Raw genomic sequence first — 8,461 nt, 5'->3', positions numbered from 1 at the left:
TGACGCGCACCGCACGCACACGCACACACAACACACACACACACACACACACACACACACACACACACACACACACACACACACACACACACACACACACACACACACACACACTTGTAATGCATGACCAACAGTTCACACCTCATCTGTAATTTTATCATTCCTCATCTCTCTTTTATTTCAGATTCTCACTGTAACAGTGTCCCCATGTCACCACCCCTCCATCCCTCCTTCCCACCGTTCATCTCACGGACACCAGTCCTCCATCAGCTGTCCCAGCCTGCAGCGGTCAGCGGCCACACAGACACAGACAGGTAGGCAGACAGACAGGGAGAGGGGGGGAGTGGAAGTGACTGTTATTCAACACATTGTTTCTAAAGTCAGTTTCGCTGTATCCACATACTGTACTTGTCATATCATGTCCAGACATTGAAGTGTTTTCTTCCTCATACATCATTCCCTCTCTCATACTCTTTCTGTACCCCTGTTCTCTCTCTTCTTCTCTGTCCTCTGTTCTTCTCTCTGTCTCTGTTCTTTCTCTTGTCTCTCTCTGTCCTCCTCTTCTTCTCTGCCCTCGTCTTTCTTCTCTCTGTCCTCTTTCTTCTTTGTCCTCTCTTCTCTCTGTCCTCTCTTCTTCTTCTGTTCCTCTCTTCTCTTCCTCTCTTCTTCTCTCTGCCTCCTCTTCTTTCTTCTCTCTTTCTTCTCTCTGTCCTCTCTTCTTCTCTCTGTCCCTCGTCTTCTCTCTCTGCCTCTCTCTCTCTCTCTGTCCTCTCTCTTCTCTCTTCCTCTCTTCTTCTCTTCTGTCCTCTCTTTTCTCTCTTCTTCTTCTTCTCTCTGTCTTCTTCTTCTCTCTTCCTTCTGTTCTCTCTCTGTCCTCTTTCTTCTTCTGTCCTCTCTTCTTCTCTTGTCCTCTCTTCTTCTCTGTTCTCTTCTTCTCTTTGTCTCTCTTCTTCCTCTTCTGTCCTCTCTTCTTCTCTCTGTCCTCTTTCTTCTCTCTGTCCTCTCTCTCTTCTTCTTCTCTCTGTTCTCTTCTTCTTCTCTGTCCTCTCTTCTTCTTCTTCTGTCCTCTCTTCTTCTTCTTGTCTCTCTTTCTTCTTCTTCCTCTGTCTCTCTTCTTCTCTCTGTCCTCTCTTCTTCTTCTCTCTGTCTTCTCTTCTCTCTTCTCTCTCGTCCTCTCTTTCCTTCTTCTTCTCCTCTCTTTTCTATCTGTCTCTCTCTTCTCTCAGAGAGAGATGGAGGAGAGGGTGCCAAGTATAGTTGAGCAGGAGTTGATTTGCTGTAGTCTATCTCATGGCTTTGGGCTAACTGATTCTATGCTCTCCTAATTATCACAAATCTTGCTGCTGTGATGGCACACTGTGATATTTCAACCAATAGATATGGGAGTTTATCAAAATTGGATTTTGTTTTCAAATTCTTTGTGGGTCTGTGTAATCTGAGGGAAATCTGTGTCTGTAATATGGTCATACATTTGGCAGGAGGTCAGGAAGTGCAGCTCAGTTTCCAMCTCATTTTGTGGGCAGTGTGCACATAGCCTGTCTTTTCTTGAGAGCCAAGTCTGCCTACGGCAACCTTTCTCAATAGCAAGGCTATGCTCACTGAGTCTGTACATAGTCAAAGCCTTCATAAATTTTGGTTCAGTCACAGTGGTCAGGTATTCTGCCACTGTGTTCTCTCTCTTTAGGGCCAAATAGCATTCTAGTTTGCKCTGTTTTTTTGTAAATTCTTTCCAGTGTGTCAAGTAATTATCTTTTTGTTTTCTCATGATTTGGTTGGGTCTAAYTGTGTTGCTGTCCTGGGGCTCTGTTCACAAACACAAACATATCCCACAGAGCCCCAGGACCAGCTTGCTTAGAGGGCTCTTCTTCAGGTTGACCTCTCTGTAGGTGATGGCTTTTTTATGGAAGGTTTGGGAATCACTTCCTTTTAGGTGGTTGGAGAATTTAACGTCTCTTTTCTGGATTTTGATAATTAGCGGGTATCGGCATAATTCTGCTCTGCATGCATTATTTGGTGTTTTACGTTGTACACAGAGGATAATTTGCAGAATTCTGCATGCAGAGTCTCAATTTGGTGTTTGTCCCATTTTGTGAATTATTGGTTGGTGAGCGGACCACAGACCTCACAACCATAAAGGGAAATGGGTTCTAAGTATTTTTTAGCCAGATCCTAATTGGTATGTCGAATTTGATGTTCCTTTTGATGGCATAGAAGGCCCTTCTTGCCTTGTCTCTCAGATTGTTCACAGCTTTGTGGAAGTTACCTGTGGCCCTGATGTTTAGGCCGAGGTATGTATAGTTTTTTGTGTGCTCTAGGGCAATGGTGTCTAGATGGAATTTTATATTTGTGGTCCTGGCAAACTGGACCTTTTTTTTGCACCATTATTTTTGTCTTACTGAGATTTACTGTCAGGGCCCAGGTCTGACAGAATCTGTGCAGAAGATAAGGTGCTACTGTAGGCCCTCCTTGGTTGGGGACCGAAGCACCAGATCATCAGCAAACAGTAGACATTTTACTTCAGATTCTAGTAGGGTGAGGCCAGGTGCTGCAGACTGTTCTAGTGCCCTGGCCAATTCGTTGATATATACGTTGAAGGGGGTGGGGCTTAAGCTGCATCCCTGTCTCACCCCCCGGCCATGTGGAAAGAAATGTTTGTTTTTTGCCAATTTGAAYTGCACACTTGTTGTTTGTGTACATGGATTTGATAATGTCTTGTGTTTTTCCCCCAACACTACTTTACATCAATTTGTATAGCAGGCCCTCATGCCAAATTGAGTCGAAAGCTTTTTTGAAATCAACAAAGCATGAGAAGACTTTGCCTTGGTTTTGGTTAGTTTGTTTGTCAATTAGGGTGTGCAGGGTGAGTACGTGGTCTGTCGTACGGTAATTTGGTATAAAGCCAATTTGACATTTTCTCAGTACATTGTTTTCGCTGAGGAAATGTATGAGTGTGCTATTAATGATAATGCAGAGGATTTTCCCAAGGTTGATGTTGACGCATATCCCATGGTAGTTATTGGGGTCAAATGTGTCTCCACTTTTGTGGATTTGGGTGATCAGTCCTTGGTTCCAAATATTGGGCAACATGCCAGAGCTGAGGATGATGTAAAAGAGTTTAAGTTTAGTCAATTGGAATTTGTGGTCTGTATATTTTATAATTTAATTTAGGATACCATCAACCCCACAGGCGTTTTTTGGTTGGTGGGTTTGTATTTTGTCCTGTAGTTCATTCAATATAATTGGATAATCCAGTGGGTTCTGGTAGTCTTTAGAAGTTGATTCTAAGATTTGAATTTGATCATGTRTATGTTTTTTGCTGTTTGTTCTTTGTTATTGGGCCAAAAAGATGGAGAAGTGGTTTATCCATACATCTCTATTTTGGATAGATCACTCTTGTGTTGTTGTTTGTTTAGTGTTTTCCAATTTTCCCAGAAGTGGTTAGTCTATGGATTCTTCAATGACATTGAGCTGATTTCTGATGTGTTGTTCCTTCTTTTTCCGTAGTGTATTTCTGTATTGTTTTAGTGATTCACCATAGTGAAGGCGTAGGCTCAGGTTTTCTGGGCCTCTATGTTTTTGGATAGGTTTCTCAATTTCTTTCTTAGGTTTTTGCATTCTTCATCAAACCATGTGTCATTGTTGTTCATTTTCTTAGGTTGTCTGCTTGACATTTTTAGATTTGATAGGGAAGCTGAGAGGTCAAATATACTGTTTAGGTTTTCTACTGTCAAGTTTACACCTTCACTATTACAGTGACCATTTTGTCCAGGGAATTGTCTAGAAGGGACTGAATTTGTTGTTGCCTAATTGTTTTTTGGTAGATTTCCACACTACTTTCCTTCCATCTATAGCATGTCTTAATAATATTCAGTTCCTTTGGCTTTGATGATTGAGCATAGCTCTGTTCAAGTGGAGTGTGATTTTGCTGTGATCTGATAGGGGTGTCAGTGGACTGACTGTGAACGCTCTAAGAGACTCTGTGTTGAGGTCAGTAATAAAGTAGTCTACAGAACTACTGCCAAGAGATGAACTATAGGTGTACCTACCAAAGGAGTCCCCTCGAARCCTACCATTGACTATGTACATACCCAGTGTCCGACAGAGCTGCAGGCATTGTGACCCGCTTTTGTTGGTTATGTTGTCGTAGTTGTGTCTAGGGGGGCATATGGGGGAGGGAATGCTGCCACCTCCAGGTAGGTGTTTGTCCCCCTGTGTGCTGAGGGTGTCAGGTTCTTGTCCAGGTCTGGCATTTAGGTTGCCACAGACTAGTATATGTCCCTGAGCCTGGAAATTGTTGATCTCCCCCTCTAGGATGGAGCAGCTGTCATCGTTAAAGTATGGGGATTCTATTTCGGGGGATATAGGTAGCACACATGAGGACATTTTTCTCTGTTGAGATCATTTTCTTATTAATTTCTAGCCAGATGTAAACTGTTCCTGTTTTGACTAATTTAGTAGAGTGGGCTAGGTCTGCTCTATACCAAATTAGCATACCCCCTGCGTCTCTTCCCTGTTTCACACCTGGTAGTTTAGTTTGGTGGATGGGACTACCAGCTCTCTGTAACCTAGATCTGCTTCATACCATGTTTCTTGTAGGATGATTGTAGAGCATACAGGTCGCAGTGGTGGGTAGTATATGGGGCTATATGGGGCTTTGGTGACAAAACGGATGGCACTGTGATAGACTACATCTAATTTTCTGAGTAGAGTGTTGGAGATTATTTTGTAAATTACCTAGCCGAAGTCAAGGATTGGTAGGATAGTCCGCTTTACGAGGGTATGTTTAGCAGCATGAGTGAAGGAGGCTTTGTTGCGAAATAGGAAGCCGATTCTAGATTTAATTTTGGATTGGAGATGCTTAATGTGAGTCTGGAAGGAGAGTTTACAGTCTAACCAGACACCTAGGTATTTGTAGTTGTCCACATATTCTAAGTCAGAACCGTCCAGAGTAGTGATGCTAGTTGRGCGAGTGGGTGCGGGCAGCGATCGGTTGAAGAGCATGTATTTAGTTTTACTAGCATTTAAGAGCAGTTGGAGTCCACGGAGGGAGAGTTGTATGGCATTGAAGCTCGGGAACGGGGGCAGTATTGAGTAGCTTGGATGAATAAGGTGCCCAGAGTAAACTGCCTGCTACTCAGGCCCAAAAGCCTATGCATATAATTAGTAGATTTGGATAGAAAACACTCTGAAGTTTCTAAAACTGTTTGAATGATGTCTGTGAGTATAACAGAACTCATTATAGCAGGCCAAAACCTGAGAAAAAATCCAACCAGGAAGTGGGAAATCTGAGGTTTGTAGTTTTTCAAGTGATTGCCTATCCAATATACAGTGTCTATTGGGTCATATTGCACTTCCTAAGGCTTCCACTAGATGTCAACAGTCTTCAGAACTTTGTTTCAGGCTTCTACTATGAAGGGGGAGCGAATAAGAACTGTTTGAACCAGGGGTCTGGCAGAAAGCCATTAGTTTAGTCGCGCATGAGCTCTGTTCCTTTTCATTTCTACAGACAAAGGAATTGTCTGCTGTTGAATATTATTGAAGATTTATGATAAAACCATCCTAAAGATTGATTCTATACATCGTTTGACATGTTTCTACGAACGTTAATGGAACTTTTTTGACTTTTCGTCTGACCTAGTGCATTTGGATTACTGGACTAAACGCGCAAACAAAAAGGAGACATTTGGACATAAATTATGGACTTTATCGAACAAAACAAACATTTATTGTGGAACGGGATTCCTGGGAGTGGCATTCCGATGAAGATCATCAAAGGTAAGTGAATATTTATAACGCTATTTCTGAGTTTTGTGACACCGCTCCTTGCTTGGAAAATGGCTGTATGGTTTTCTGTGGCTAGGCGCTGACCTAACATAATTGCATGGTGTGCTTTTACCGTAAAACGTTTTTGAAATGTGACACAGCTTTGCATTAAGGAGAAGTTTATCTTTAATTGTATGTTTAACACTTGTATCTTTTAGCAATGTTTATGATGAGTATTTCTGTAATTTGATGTGGCTCTCTGCACTTTCATCGGATTTGTTTGAGACAATGACTTTCTGAACATAACGCACCAATTTCAAATGAGGTTTTTGGACATGAGATGAACTTTATCGAACAAAACACACATTTATTTTCTAACATGGTGGTCCTGGGAGTGCTATCTGGTGAAGATAATCAAAGGTTAGTGATTAATTTTAACGCTATTTCTGTCTTTTGTGACACCTCTTCCTTCTCTGGAAAATGGCTGTATGGTTTTCTGTGGCTAGGCGCTGCCTAACATAATCGCAAGGTGTGCTTTCGCCGTAAAGCTTTTTGAAATCAGACACTGTGGCTGGATTAACAAGAAGTTTATCTTTAAAATGGTGTATAATACTTGTATGTTTGAGGAGTTTTAATTATGAGATTTCTGTTGTTTTGAATTTGGCGCCCTGCAATTTCACTGGGCAATTAGCGAGGTCCCCACGCTAGCGTCCCACATATCCCAGAGAAGTTAAACAAAGTTAGGGAGGAGGCTTCTGATGTTAACATGCATGAAACCAAGGCTTTTACGTTACAGAAGTCAACAAATGGTAGCGCCTGGGGAATAAGTGTGGTACTGGGGTCTACAGGCCTGGGTTAACCTCTACATCACCAGAGGACAGAGGAGGAGAAGGATAAGGGGTACGGCTAAAGGCTATAAGAACTTGTCGTCTAGTGCGTTGGAGACAGAGAATAAAAGGAGCAGATTTTCTGGGCGTGGTAATAGATTCAGGGCATAATGTACAGACAAGGGTAGTGTAGGATGTTAGTACAGTGGAGGTAAACCTAGGCGTTGAGTGACGATGAGAAAGGTTTTGTCTCTGGTGGCACCAATTAAGCCAGGTGAGATCTCTGCATGTGTTGGGGTGGGACAAAAGAGCTATCTAAGGCAAGGTGAGCGGGACTGAAGGCCTCTACAGTGAAATTAAACAATAAGGACTAGCCAGACAGGCAGTAGACAAGGCATATTGACATTAGAGAGAGGCATTTTCTATGACTGCCTTGCTGGTTCACCAAACTACTTGCAGACAGATTCAGTGTGTCAAAATCGGAGGGCATTTGTCCGGTCCTCTGGCAGTCTCTATGGGGGTACCACAGGGTTCAATTCTCGGCCGACTCTTTTCTCTGTATACATCAATGATGTTGCTCTTGCTGCGGGCGATTCCCTGATCCACCTCTACGCAGACGACACCATTCTATATACTTCCGGCCCTTCCTTGGACACTGTGCTATCTAACCTCCAAACGAGCTTCAATGCCATACAACACTCCTTCCGTGGCCTCCAACTGCTCTTAACGCTAGTAAAACACAATGCATGCTTTTCAACCGTTCGCTGCCTGCACCCGCACGCCCGACTAGCATACCACCCTGGACGGCTCCGACCTAGAATATGTGGACATCTATAAGTACCTAGGTGTCTGGCTAGACTGCAAACTCTCCTTCCAGACTCATATCAAACATCTCCAATCAAATCAAATCAAGAATCGGCTTTCTATTCCGCAACAAAGCCTCCTTCACTCACGCCGCCAAACTTTACCCTAGTAAAACTGACTATCCTACCGATCCTCGACTTCGCGATGTCATCTACAAAATAGCTTCCAATACTCTACTCAGCAAACTGGATGCAGTTTATCAACAGTGCCATTCATTTTGTTACTAAAGCACCTTTATACGACCCACCACTGCGACCTGTATGCCCTAGTCGGCTGGCCCTCGCTACATGTTCGTCGTCAGACCCACTGGCTCCAGGTCATCTACAAGGCTATGCTAGGTAAAAGTGCCGCCTTATCTCAGTTACACTGTCACGATGGCTACACCCACCCGAGCACGCGCTCCAGCAGGTGTATCCACTGATCATCCCTTAAAGCCAAAACCTCATTGGACGCCTTTCCTTCCAGTTCTCTGCTGCCTGCGACTGGAACGAATTGCAAAATCTCTGAAGTTGGAGACTTTTATCTCCCTCAACAACTTTAAAAATCTGCTATTCGAGCAGCTAACGATCGCTCAGCAGCTGTACAATAGTCCATCTGTAAACTCACCAACCAATTTACCTAACTCACCCCCATACTGCTTTTTATTTCATTTTAGCTCTTTTGACCACAGAGTATCTCTTCTTGCACATGATCATCTGATGATATTTCACTCAGTGTTAATCTGCTAAATTGTAATTATTCGATTTATTGCCTACCTCATGCCTTTTGCACACATTGTATATAGATTCTCTTTTTTTCTACCATGTATTGACTTGTTTATTGTTTACTCCATGTGTAACTCTGTGTTGTCTGTTCACACTGCTATGCTTTATCTTGGCCAGGTCGCAGATTGCAAATGAGAACTTGTTCTCAACTAGCCTACCTGGTTAAATAAAGGTTGAAATAAAAAAAATATATAAAAAAATAAAGCAGTCCAGAGTGGATTGATCGGAATCTCATCTCATTTT

General features: G+C 42.7%; 1 protein-coding gene across 1 annotated transcript in view; it reads left to right on the top strand.

The window, feature by feature from the left end:
- Positions 1 to 8,461, top strand: part of LOC111975496 (myomegalin) — a 60,806-nt gene that overhangs the window by 38,077 nt on the left and 14,268 nt on the right.

The sequence above is a fragment of the Salvelinus sp. IW2-2015 genome, linkage group LG16 (assembly GCF_002910315.2).
Source record: "Salvelinus sp. IW2-2015 linkage group LG16, ASM291031v2, whole genome shotgun sequence".
Lineage (NCBI taxonomy): Eukaryota > Metazoa > Chordata > Actinopteri > Salmoniformes > Salmonidae > Salvelinus > Salvelinus sp. IW2-2015.
The sequence above is the reverse complement of the archived record's forward strand: the minus strand, read 5'-3'. Positions and strand labels throughout refer to the sequence as shown.